Here is a 13766-nt window from a genome sequence, read left to right as displayed (position 1 = left end):
TACAGTCATTCTGTGCATAGGATGTTTAAGTCATTCAGGTGGAGGCTGGGCACAGTGGTTCACTTCTGTAATCCCAACACTTTGGGAGGCCAAAGTGGGTGAACTGCTTGAGGCCAGGAGTTGAAGACCAGCCTAGGCAACATGGTGAAACCTTGTCTCTACAAAAAATACAAAAATTAGTTGGGTGTGGTGGTGAGCGCCTGTAGTCCCAGCTACTCAGGAGACTGAGGTAGGAGGATCACTTGAACCCCAAAGGCAGAGGTTGCAGTGAGCCAAGATGGCACCACTGCACTCCCACCAGGGCAACAGAGCAAGAGTAAAGGATGTTTAGTTCAAAATAAAAGGATGTTTAGTTCAACGATGTACCACACACACCATAGTGATCCTGAGACAGCCAGGTGGGAGGGGGTCCTTGGAGAAACTCCAATCAGCCTGCCCACTGGGTTGGAGCCTCAGGAAGTTTGCACCCTTTGCATCGAGGAGGAGCCTGGCCCCCCCCACCTTCCTGTGTGGAAGCTGGGATTCAAGCTGCCAGTGGGAAGCACTCTAGCAGGGACTCTGGCCTAGTGAGAGTCCGTGTTTCCCCCTTTTCTTCCGTTTCACCCTCTAAAACCATGTCTTACTCACCATTCAAATTGTTTGCAAGCCTCAATTTTCCTGACCATGGGACAAAGAACCTGTCTTTAGTTGAACTAAAGAAAAGTCCTGCAACAATCCCATAAGATTGTAATGGAGCTGAAAATTTTCTCACATCTAGTGATGATATTGTTGTAGGCACAGGACTATCCAGGACCAACGCATTACTTTTGCTATGTTTGGGTACTCAAATCCTCACCATTGTGTTATAATTGACTATAGTATTTAGCACAGTAGCATGCTGTACATGTTACAGTAGGTAGCTAGCCAGGCATGAACCGGGCAGGAGAGGGCTCCCTCCCCCCACCCGCCAGGACTGTCAGGCGACCATAAGGTGATGGTCAGGCAGTTGTCACACTGCCTCTCTAAAAATAATAATTGGCAGCAGGAGCCAGGGAGAGGCAATTTCCTGATGGCCCACAATTGTCACACTAGAGTGATAATTGGTCACAGACATCAGGGAGAGGCAATTCCACAACAGATTTTTTAAAAATACCTGAAATTAGTAGTCGACAGCTCAGGAATTGGGCGAGTAGGCTCAGGCATGCACATTAAGAGACAAAATGGCGGAGTATGACCTTCCGTGGGAAGAAAGCCTCAGGCAAGCATGCATGCAACTCCAGTAGACACACTGCGCATGCTCACCTCCAGAGTATTAGCGGGCCACCGCACATGTGGGCAGCCCACCCTAAGGGAAGAACCAAGGGAAAAGGGACGCGAGATCCTGGAGGTATGCCGACATATAAAACCCCAAGTCAAAAAGTCAAACGCCACACTTGACCTTCCAAGTGTCCGCTTGGATCTCTTCCAAGCGTACTTTACTTTCTTTGCTGCTCTAAAGTTTTTTTTAATAAACTTCCATTCCTGCTCTGAAACTTGCCTCCGTCTCTTTTTCTGCTTTATGCCCCTCATTGGAATTCTTTAAGGAGGCAAGAACTGAGGTTGCTCCATATACATTTGCCACCGGTAAATCAGATATTCGCCACCTCTAACATGCAGGTTTGTAGTCTAGGGCAGCAACAGGCTCTACCGTGTAGCTGTAATCCAAAAGTGAAATTCTAAGCAATCCCAGCCAACAGAATGGACTCCTCCTCTTGGCCAAGGGCGTTCTAAAGTGAATCCAAAACACTAGTTCAGGCCATGATGGGAAGCGGGGGGAGCGAGGGGGTAGGACATGCCTCATTACACCTTTCTCCCTTTGGGATTCAGGTGCATCTGGCCAGCATTAACATTAAAATAGAGGCTTTGCAAATGACAAAACAGACTCTGTAGCAATAGGATACCAACAAGACAGATAGCAGTTCCTGAAATAAATCAAAGTGTTTTATCCCAAAATATATTTCTCTGACATGTTTTGAAATGGCCCTGAAAAGTTGTCTCTTGAGGGGAAAATCTGTATTCTGTAAACAATCCTTTTCCTTTTCCAGGTCCTTTTTCTGATCTAAAAGAGAATTAACTAAGAGTCTGATACCTTTTTTTTTGAGGTGGAGTGTCGCTCTTGTTGCTCGGGCTGGAGTGCAATGGCGCGATCTCAGCTCACTGCAATCTCTGCCCTCTGGGTTCAAGTGATTCTCTTGCCTCAGCCTCCTGAGTAGCTGGGATTACAGGCATGCGCCAGCATACCCAGCTAATTTTGTATTTTTAGTAGCGACGGGGTTTTAGCATGTCGGTCAGGCTGGTCTTGAACTCCTGACCTCAAGTGATCCGCCCACCTCAGCCTCCCAAAGTGTTGGGATTACAGGCATGAGCCACCATGCCCAGGTGAGTCTGGTACCTTTTTAAGTCTGTTAAGAAACATTTGCAATCTATTCTCTCTGAAACCTGCTACCTGGAAGCCTGGAGGCTTCATCTGCATAATAAGAACCTTGGTCTCTGTAAGATATATTGCTGAGTCTAAAATGAGGAAACTGAGGCCAGTGCAAGAAAATGAAATTCCAATTTATTCAGCTCTCGGGCGAGGTTCTGTGGTCCGGGAAGGGGCCAGAGAAGTCACACTTGACTCTTCTTGGACGTGGGGTTTTATAGGGAGTGGAGGTGTTTTGATTGGTTGTGGGGAAGCAGGACGTGGTTGGGGCAAGCTGCCATTGGCAGGTAGGCGGGACTTCCGGTGAGCGGGCCGCCCAGGGGGAGTGGGACCTGGATGGGGCAAAATGCTATAGGGCAGGTTCTGGCAGGGCTACTTTTAAATTTTGGCGGGGTTCTTCAACTGCGGGCTAGGTGCTGAGTGCAGAGCCTAGTGTTGAGTGCAGATTTGAGTGCTGAGTGCAGAAGTGGGCATGGGGGAGTTATGTGGCAGAGCTAGGTGCTGAGCGTAGGGCTTGGTGCCAGACATGGAGTGGTGACGTAGTTTCTAGGTGCAGAGAGGGGTGGGCGTGTCTGAGCTCCCGGCGAAGCGACTAGCCTTACAGTCTCCACAACCCCTAATCTTATCCCAGACACTTCCTTTTGTTGATTCCAGGTCTTTAGATAAACTTAGAAAGTCTTTGAATCCACCTATGACCTGAAAGCCCACTTACTTTCAAGTTGTCCCCCACCTTTGAGTTGTCCCACCTTTCCAGACAAAAACCAATGTATACCTCACATGTATTGGTTGATGTCTCATGTCTCATTATAAAATCTATAAAACCAAGCTGTAGTCTGATGACCTTGGGCACATGCACTGAGGATCTCCTGGGGCTGTGTCATGGGCCATAGTCACTCACATTTGGCTCAGAATAAATCTCTTCAAAGATTTTTGGAATTTGACTCTTCAAATTTTTTTGAATTTGACAGAATTTGACTCTTTTCCTCTGCATAGCCTAGATGTGTAGTGGGCTATACCATCTAGGTGTGTGTGCATATGCTCTATGATGTTTGAACAACGAAATAGTTTAACAACATATTTTTTAGAAGCTATCCCTGTCATTCAGTGATGTATGATTGTATATATTTCTTTTTTTTAATTTGAGATGGAGTTTCATTCATTGCCCAGGCTGGAGTGCAATGGTGCGATCTCAGCTCACCACAACTCCCGCCTCCCAGGTTCAAGCAATTCTCCTGCCTCGGGCTCCTGAGTAGCTGAGAGTACAGGCATGCATCACCACGCCTGGCTAATTTTGTATTTTCAGTAGAGACAGGGTGTCTCCATGTTGGTCAGACTGGTCTCGAACTCCCAACCTCAGGTGATCCACCCACCTCAGCACCCCAAAGTGCTGGGATTACAGGCGTGAGCCACTGCACCCGGCCCCTTATATTTCTTCTCATGTCACACATGTATCCACCATTATGGTATCATACAGATTAGTTTCACTTACCTAAAAATCCCGTGTTCCATCTATTCAGTCTTCCCTCTCTTCTAACCCTGGGCAACCACTGATTGTTCTACTGTGTCCACAGTTTTGCCTCTCACAGAAATATCATGTAGCAGAAATTGTACGGGATAATAACATTTCATCGTCTGGAAGTACCACGGTTTATTCGTTCACCTACTAAAGAACGCTCTGGCGGCTTCCATCCACGTGCAGGTTTGTGTGTGGGCCTAAGTTTTCAACTCCTCTGAGTAAATATTAAGGAACATGACTGCTTGTAAGAATGTTTAGTTGTATAAGAACCTGCCAAATGGCCTCCTAAGTGATTGCACTATTTTTCATTCTCACCAGCAGTGACTGAAAGTTCCCGTTGCTTTATAGGCTCTCCAGCATTTGGTGTTAGAGTTTGGATTCTAGCCATTCTAACAGGTGTATAGCAGTATCTCGTTGTTTTAGTTTTCAGTTGCTAATGACAGATGATGCTGAGCATCTTTTCATATGATTATTTTCCATCTGTATATCTTTTTTGGTGAGGAATATGTTCAGATTTTTTCCCAATTTTATAATTGGGTTGTTTTCTTATTGTTCAGTCTTAATCGTTTTTGGCTTGTTTTGCATATTTTGTAAAACAGTGCTTTATCAGATATGTGTTTTGCAAAGTTTTCTCCAGAGAAAATATTTTTTTTCCAATTTGGCCTTGAAGTCTCTCTGTAGAGTGACTGTAAGCTTGAGCCCCACCCATTGGATCTGGTTGTGGGTGTTTACAATGTGCCTTTTGGGGGTTACTTCTTTATCCTGGCAGACGCCGTAATGCCTAAGTGTCTGATCTGTGAGCAGGTGTCCTTCTCACACAACACACCTGTTTATACTGGCAGATTCCCTTGGGGCTCTTGTCTGACCTATGTCCAGTTTATTCCTACCAACATAGCCACTGTCTAGGAGAGCCCTAACTAGGAAAGAAGTTAGGTTTGGGTGTGTTATTCAGGTGAGACAGAGGAGACAACTCAAGAAAACACAGGAAATACCAGGAGCAGTGTATTACTTACAGGTTCCAGAGAGAACAGCGCAGCACACCTCACAGGGCCAAGCAAAACAGGGAAGCCATCCTGGACACACACACTCAACCAGCATGTGGCGAGCAAGAGAGATATGGGGAGGGACTGGTGGGCCAGGCTTTATTAAATTCCAAGGTGTGAAATGAGCAGGTTTCTCATGGGAAGTTCTAATTAGTGGCTTCACAACAAGCAGGCATGAATTCTGGAGTCCTGCTGTGACTGAGAGGTGGCCACTGTGGAATGCCTGTGTTGTCCATGCACAATGTGGGGGTCAGTGGAGTATGTCAAGCAGGTTGTATCTAGCTGTCCCATAGAAAGGTGGTCACCAGGAGGTGGTTGTATGGGGCAGATATCTGCATCAACCACCTTGAGGAATCGGGAGGAGGGGGACTAGAAACCACATCAAAGGTGATTGAGCGCCGCTTCTTGTATGAGAACTACACCCACTTACATTCAAAAAGCATACTGAGGCAACATAAAATGATAGGAATTCACTGCACACTCTATTGCTGGTTTTCGCATTTTCCTTTTCCTTTTCTTTTTTTTGTTGCCAGGCTGGAGTGCAGTGGCACGATCTTGGCTCACTGCAACCTCCGCCTCCCAGGTTCAAGCAATTCTCCTGCCTCAGCTTCCTGAGTAGCTGGGACTACAGGCGCATGCCACCATGCCTGGCTAATGTTTGCATTTTTTAGTAGAGATGGGGTTTCACCATGTTGGCCAGGATGGGCTTGATCACTTGACCTTGTGATCTGCCCATCTCGCCCTCCCAAAGTGTTGGGATTACAGGCATGAGCCACCGTGCTGGCCTTCGCATTTTCTTAATGGTGGCTTTCACAGAACAGAGGTTTTAATTTTAAGGAAGTACAACTTATCAATATTTTCCTTCAATGGATGGTGCTTCTGGTGTTGTATCTGAGAGACAATCATGGTCATCTGGGTTCTCTCCGATGTTACCTTTTGGGATTTACAGTTAGGTCTCCGATCTATTTGGAGTTAGTTTTTTTTAAAGGTGCATGTGAATGTCCAGTTTATAAACCAAAAATAGAATTCTAAGCTCCCAAGCCATCTGAATGGATCCCTTCTCTTAGCGAGGGCATTGGAAAGGTAACCTGAAAACTAGTTCAAGCCACGATGAGAAGTGGGGGTCAGACGTGCCTCATTGCATTCTCCTCCCTTTTGAAATTACTAATAGAACAGATTCTTTAAGTCTGATCAGAAACACAGTCTATTCTCTCTGAAGCCTGCTACCTGGAGGCTTCATATGCATGATAAAACCTTGGTCTCCCAACTTCTACTCTTAACCCAGACATTCCTAAGTCTTCACACAATAACTTGACTCTTTCAACCAATGGCCAAACAAAAAATCTTTGAATCCACCTATGTATGACCTGGAAGCCCTCCAGCTTCCAGTTGTCCCCTCCCTTTCTGGACTGAATCAATGTACATGTTATATGTATTTGATTGATGTCTCTTGTCTCATAAAATGTATAAAACTGGTTCACCACTGCTCTCTGAGCTTCACAACGCCGCCCGAGGACAACAAGAACAAAGATGCCGGAAAGCCGGCCAAGAAAGACAAAGACTCGGTGAACAAATCCAGGGGCAAGGCCAAAATGAAGAAGTGGTCCAAAGGCAAAGTTTGGGACAAGCTCAACAACTTAGTTGTTAAGTGCACTCTGAATGAAGAGACCACCTAAACGGGCTTTGTGTGAGCAACAAGACTGTTTATTTACTTAGGTGCGAGCTGGTTGAGTCCGAAAAGAGAGTCAGCAGAAGGTGGTGGGATAGAAGCTGGTTTTATAGGTTGGGGATAGGTAATGGAAAGTTACAGTTTAGGGCAGTTTTTTTGCAAGCCAGGGGGAGGCATCTCAGGGTCCAATGCCACAAGGTCGACCTATCCGTTGAGGCAGGAACAGTGGTAGAATGTTGCAAGGTCAGTTAATCAGGCTATACAGAGGGTCCAGTGTCACAAGGTTGACTTATCAGTTGAGGCAGGAACAATGGTAGACTGTCATAAGGTCAGTTAATCAGGCACTGCAGAAGCTAGCTATTCTTCTCCTTTTGCAGGTATTCTGTTACCTTAGACTTTCTGGCTCCAGGAGGCCATCTGGAGGTATATGTGTGGATCACAGGGGTCACCATGGCTTGACCATGGTGTAGTCTGTGGTGCAGTCAGTGCAAAGAACCTTGCATTCCTGCCTTTTTATATTAATAATATAAAGGATCTTGCAGTGAGCCGAGATCACGCCATTGTACTCCAGCCTGGACGACAGAGCGAAACTCCGCCAAAAAAAAAAAAGAAAGAAAATGTGAAGGCCAGGCACGGTGGCTCATGCCTGCAGTCCCAGCACTTTGGGAGGCTTAGGTGGGTGGATCACAAGGTCAAATAATATAAAGGAAAAAAGTAAAAACTAGAAAAAGAGGGGGCAGTAAAATTTTGGGGTCAGTACAGAGGGATGATGGGTCATGTTTTCAGGGCTTCTTCGAGTGGTATTGGGGGCAGTGTGGAAATCTAAAAATGGGAGAGATTTTAGACTGCTGAGAGATTTTGGGACAAGGGGTGATATTGTGGGGTTGTTAGAAGGAGCATTTGCCGTATTGACTGATTGGTTATAGCTTGGATATAATTTTGTAGGAATTGAGAGATTAGTCAGAAAAGACAAGGTCTGAATGAGAGAAGGAAAACGCTAGATATTAAGGGGCCTGCCAGTGGAAGGAGCCATGGTACCCAGTTAGAGAGTGGCCAGCTAGGTCCAGAATGATCATTTGCCTGATTAGCGAGCTTTTGGGACCTGTCTTTAAGTGTTTTGATGGCATCATCTACAAGGCTGGATGGGCTTAGATAAAATCAGCATTCTTCATTTATGAATAGGCAGAGTCCCCTTTTCTCAGCAGTCAATAGATCAAGGCCTCGGTGATTTTGGAGGACAACTGCATCCAGTTACAAGGGAGTTACATGGGAGTTACAAGGGAGACAGCGAGATGTTCATTTCCATTGGCAAACTGGATTTTGGGAGTAAGGAAAATTAAGGTACAGGTGCCAGTCCAGTTGGTAGGAAGGCAGAGGTAGGTGGAAGAGCCGCAGACGAAAATGTCCTTGGCTGAGGCAGAATTGGAAATGTAGACTGAAGGGAGGAGAAGGTGTTCTTGGGGGGCTGGGGTCTCATATCCACATACCAAGGGAATCAGCAAGGGCCGCGGCTGTTGAAGGTTGCAATGGGGTTTGGTAGGGGAATTGGGTGGAAGGAGAGGTTTAGTTTTCATGGTGTATGAGAAAGCATTTGCTGTTCATAAGTAACCATTCACTTTTATTAACAACGTTAGGTATGAGCAGGCAGGAAGAGGGGTCTGGAGGAGAGTCTGGTGAACAAGGGGAGGGCAGCCAAGGATGGAGTGAGAGACAGGGTAAATGCCTATCTGGGCAAAACTTGCTATTGACATTTTTAAGAGTGCTAGTAATGAGGGAGGGCCTTTCCGTAATGCGAAGCTGGTGTGTTCCTTATTTCTTGGTTAACGTGGGTGACAGGGCTCTGGAGGTGAAGTGTAAAGGAACACAAAGAGGGTGGGAGTTTTCTTAGGGGGATTCTAGCAGGTGATTATCGGGAAATGCATAAAGCGGCAGTAGGTATAGTTATTTGTGTGGTTAACTGCGGGTGTGGAGTTGGCACGGGAAAGATTACTTAGGTAGGTGAGAAGAGCAGCAGCCTGTTGGTATGAGATATCTAGGGTTTTTTGGTTGACTCTTTCTAGGAACTGAGGCGTTCTTCCAGTGGGTACAGGTGGGGGTTGTTGAAGGAAGTCCGGAGGTGTAGAGAGACAGGAGAGTTTGCCCAGTCTGCTGGTAGGGTGGTAGCAGCTGTGTAGGAGGAAGAGGAGAGGGAAATGCAGAGCCAACGATCTCTGGCTAAGGAAGGGTTTGACATCGTTAGGAGAGAATGGGTTAGGTTGGTGGTATATAATATGGGCAGCCCAGCTGTCCTGTCCCTGTAGCAGCGGCAGTTCCTAGTCCGATTAGCAGGGGTACTAGTTGCACGGCTCTGCGCTGACGGACCTGAGCTTTAAGGGGGACTGGGAAACTTTGGTTCCAGGGGGCAATATCTATTTCGGGGCTTAGAAAGACTAGCATGTAGGTGCTGGTCCAGTTATTGGGGAGGTAGAGGGGAGTTGTGGTTCCGCACAAGAAAAATATTCCTTGGCTGGGTGAGCAGAATTGGCTGTGTATCTTGAAGTGGTGTGTGAGTTTATTATTTTCGTGTTCCCAGACGCCCAGGGTACCTGCTAAGATGGCCCTGGTGAGTGGCTGGAAAGTGCTGGTTGGGGTGATGTGAATGGCTCCATTTGTGAGGTGCTGTTTTGTATTTACTAGGAGCCATTCGAGGAGTGATTAAAAGTGGTATGAGAAGAACTCCCATTAGTTGTGGAAGCTGTGTTACAATGGGTCCGGGGGTGAATAGTCCTGCAAGGGGCATGTCTGTCAACACAAAAACCCTGATTGTTTGTTAAGCAAAGAGGTGGTACTGACTTTTGGGGGTCCGGTAAAGCGGACGGTTCGGCTAAATGAAGTAGTTTGGGTGACTAGACAGTTTTGATGGTTGGTCGGGGCTTGGAGTTGTAAGGTAAAGTTACATTGAGGGGGTAGTAGGTGGCCAAGAGGTAGGTCTGAGGATAGACAGCGTTGGAAGCATAAAGGGGCCTGAAAAGTTAAAACTGTGTTTGTGGTTGCAGAACCGTGCACGGGTTTGTTATTACCTGCATGTGGACTGAGGACGGGAATGTAGGAGCGCAGAAGCTATACTGCGCGTCCTGTCTGGGTATGCTTAGTCGTGTTAGTGATGGAGAACTCGGCTAGTGACTGCATATTTAAAAGCTGGGAGGGGCTTTTTCCTTCATAGGGATGGTGATAGGTTAGGCGAGTAAGAACCCAAGTCTTCGCAGGGATGGGAGTGGCAGTATAATTGTAGTTGATAGAGAGATGCAAATCCAGCAGTCTTTTGCTAGTTGTGTTGGATCGGTTTGGCAAAGAATGGGTTAAGTTAGGGGTTTTGCAGAGGTGGTTGGGAATAATACGAAAGGGAAATGCGATTATGTGGGGCAGCCAAGGGAGAGGGAGGAACAGGCAGACAGAGAACGAGGAGGAAAGTAAACAGTTGGACTTTGTGGGGGGAGAAGTTACACCGGGTACCTTGGGAAAGAAGTTATTTATCCGCTCTAGAAGAGGGTTAAGGGTGGCAGCCTGAGGATGGAACCAGGAAATGTCTTGGCAAACAGAATGGAGGAAGAGGGTGACGCGGCAAGATAGACAGGAGCAGGGCATTTAAGTTTCTTCAGGAATTTGAGTAAGTTTGAAAGAAGTTGGGGAGAGGACTTGTGACTTCCAAGAGGAGGTGGAAGAGTCAGGCTGCTCATCTGGCGGACACAGCTTTACCCTGGAGCGGCGTACCCACTGGGGGGATTTTGTTAGTGGGTGGCGGTTGGGGTGCTGTAGACTACCAGAAAGGGATGGGGAGGTGGTGTCCCACACCCTAGGGTTAAGGTAGGGGGACGTGAGGGGAGCTATTGAGGGAGGTACAGGTTCGGGGAGGAGGGCGGCAATGAGGTGGGGCTGTAGCCCAGGAACAGTTAAGGAGGCAGACAATTTTGTAGGATATTTTGGCCTAACCGGGGAACTGGACAAGTGGGGATGATTAGGAAAGAACGCGGAAAGGAGTGCTGGCCTAATTGACACCAGGCTTGGGGAGTTGCGAGAGGCCTGGAGGCCTTGCCGTCAATTCCCACAACAGTTATGGAGGCCAAGGAGACAGGTCCTTGCAAAGAAGGCAGCGTGGGGTGGGTGGCCTCCGTGTTGATTAAGAAGGGGATAGACTTACCCTCCGCCGTAACAGTTACCCAAAGCTCGGCATCCGTGATGGTCCAGGAGGCCTCCAAGATGTTGGCGCAGTGTCAGTCTTCAGCCACCGAGCCAAGCAGATCTGTGAAGGAGTCGATCTGGGAGCTTTGGGTTGGAGCTCCAGGAGCTCTGGGAGCAGTGACATGAGTTGGACGGTCTGACTTTCCATGGACACCCTGCACAGATGGGGCAGGGCTTAGGAGGAATCCCTGCCGGATTTCCCACACTTGAAGCAAGGTCCGGGAAGGGCGGCTGGACGCTGCAGTCTGGGCGCTTTGAAGTCTTTGTGAGCTTGTGGTGTGGCTGGCGGTTGTCAGATGGCAGAGGCAAGCATCTGTATAGTTCTGAGATGCGCCGCCACCGGGCAGCTTCTTCCCTATTGTTGAACACCTTGAAGGCGAGGTTGATTAATTCCTTCTGTGGGGTTTGAGGGCCAGATTCTAATTTCTGTAGCTTTTTTGTAATGTCAGGGGCTGAATAAGTGATAAAATGGATATTAAGCATTCTTTAGGGGTGAGAGTAGAAGTAAGGATGACATTTAAATTACTCCAAGTGAGATTATAAGACTGGGTTAAGTACTGAAATTCTTGTATATATTTGGTGGGGTCTGATGGGAAAGAGCCTAGAAGCTGACTGATTTGGGAGAGGTTAGACAGAAAAAAAGGAACTATTCCCTCAGCTCCGGCCATTCTGCGAAGGAGAAATTGTTGGACAGGCATGGGGGAGGTAGCCGCGGGAGTAAACCGTAAGCCGGACCGGGTATGAGGTGGGGAGGTGAGAGGAGGGGAATAAGGGGGTGGTTGTGGGCAGAGGAAGGGGAGAAGGCTCTTGTGGGGGCGTTAGGGCGTGGATCAGGATCTGTTTCGGACAGGCAGGGAGAAGGGTCAGAAGGGTTGATGGACAAGGAGGCGTCTGAGTCACTGGCAAAGCCAGGAGGGGCGGATGGAAGGGAGAGAAGGAAAATCTGGGATGGGTTGCATTGAGAGCAGAGATTAGGGAGGGATTGGAGTGTAAAAAATGCCTGGACATTTGGCACTTCAGACCATTTGCCGATTTGTTGGCAAAAATTGTTTAGGTCCCACAGAATACAAAAATGGAAAGTGCTGTTTTCTGGCCATTGGGAACAATCGTCTGATTTGTATTGGAGCCAGGCTGTATTGCAGAAACAAATGAGACATTTAGGTTTCAGATCGGACGACAGTTGAAGAGGTTTTTGGTTTTTTAGGATGCAGGCTAGAGGCAAAGACTGAGGAACAGAGGGCGGAATACTGCCCATAGCGGAGGAGATAAGTTTTGAGGAGAGAAGTAGAGACGAGGAGAATGGGAGGAGAGCAGCTACCAGGGTTTTCAATAAGTGTCCCTGGCTGAGTCCTGGGCTGTAACGTGGGTGAGTGATCAATGCAGGCATCCCAACCAGACACCAAGGGAAGACAGTCTTCCCGAGTCCGTGACCAACGTTGGAGTTTTTCGAGCGCATAGATAAAGGGTGTCTCCTTTGTCTCTACTTAGAAGGAGAAGGATTTAAAGGAAAAGAAAGAAAGAGAGAGAGACTGTATACCCAATCTGAAGGTGGGCCAGAGGATTGTAGGGCTGGTCTGATGCGCTGAGGTCGCAGGTGGGTCTCTTCACAGAGGGAGAGAGGGGACAGGGGACTGATCTCCCAAAGGAGTACCCCAGTCTCAGGTTTCAGCACCAAATCATAAGCACGTTCAGAATGAAGAGACCACCTAAACAGGCTTTGTGTGAGCGACAAGTCTGTTTATTCACTGGGGAATGAGTAGGCTGAGTCTGATAAGAGAGTCAGCAGAGGGTGATGGGATAAGAGCTGGTTTTCTAGGTTGGGGGTAGGAAAAGGAAAGTTACAGTTTATGGAGATTTTTTGCAAGCCAGGGTGGACGGGTGGTCATGGGGTCCAATGTCACAAGGTTGACCTAGCAGTTGAGGCAGGAACAGTGGTAGAATGTTGCAAGGTTGGTTAATCAGGCCACAGGGCCCAATGTCACAAGGTTGACTTATCAGCTGAGGCAGGAACAATGGTAGAATGTCATAAGGTCAGTGAATCAGGCACTACAGGAGCTAGCTATTCTTCTCCTTTTGTGGTTCTTCTGTGACCTTAGATTTTCTGGCCCCAGGAGGCCATCTGGAGGTATACGTGTGTGTCACGGGGGTCACTGGCTTGACTGTGGCATAGTCCATGGTGCATTCAGTTCAAAGAACCTTGCATTAGTCTTGTTTGACAAAGCTACCTATGACAAACTCTGTAAGGAAGTTCCCAACTATAAACGTATAACTCCAGGTGTGGTCTCTGAGAGACTGAAGATTCGAGGCTCCCTGGCCAGAGCAGCACTTCGGGAGCTCCTTAGTCAAGGACTTATCAAACTGGCTTCAAAGCAGAGCTCAAGTAATTTACACCAGAAATACTAAAGGCAGAGATGCTTCAGCTGCTGGTGAAGAAGCGTGAACAGGTCCAACCAACTGCACATTTGGAAAAATAAAACTTTATTAAATCAAAAATAAAATAAAATACAATGTACAAAACCACGCGGTACCCTGACTCCACCTTGGGCACGTGTTCTCAGCATCTCCTTAGGGCTGTGTCATGGGCCGTTAGTCACTCATATTTGGCTCAGAATTAATCTCTCCAAATATTTTACTGAATTTGACTCTTTTTGTCTACAAGTTGTTCCAGCTCTATTAGTTGAAAAGATGAACTTTGCTCCATTGAATTGTCTTTGTTCCTTTATCAAAGATCAGCTCACTGTATTTACATAAGCGTTTCTAGGTTTTCTATTTTGTTCCATTCATCTTTTTCTCTAGTCCTTTCATCAGCACCACGCTGCCTTCGTTACTGTAGCTTCATAGCAAATCTTGGAGTTGGCTCCAGTGGTCCTCTTAAATAAT

General features: G+C 47.2%; 1 pseudogene; it reads left to right on the top strand.

Annotated features, from left to right (window-relative positions):
- Positions 1–1243: 1243 nt before the first annotated feature.
- On the top strand, positions 1244–13326 carry LOC105708700 (small ribosomal subunit protein eS25-like; annotated as a pseudogene).
- The last annotated feature ends 440 nt before the right edge of the window (positions 13327–13766 follow it).

Source organism: Aotus nancymaae, unplaced genomic scaffold, assembly GCF_030222135.1.
Source record: "Aotus nancymaae isolate 86718 unplaced genomic scaffold, 86718_ANA_hifiasm-v0.15.2.pri h1tg000051l, whole genome shotgun sequence".
NCBI classification, from domain to species: Eukaryota; Metazoa; Chordata; class Mammalia; order Primates; family Aotidae; genus Aotus; species Aotus nancymaae.
This window is presented reverse-complemented; position numbering and strand designations above follow the sequence as displayed.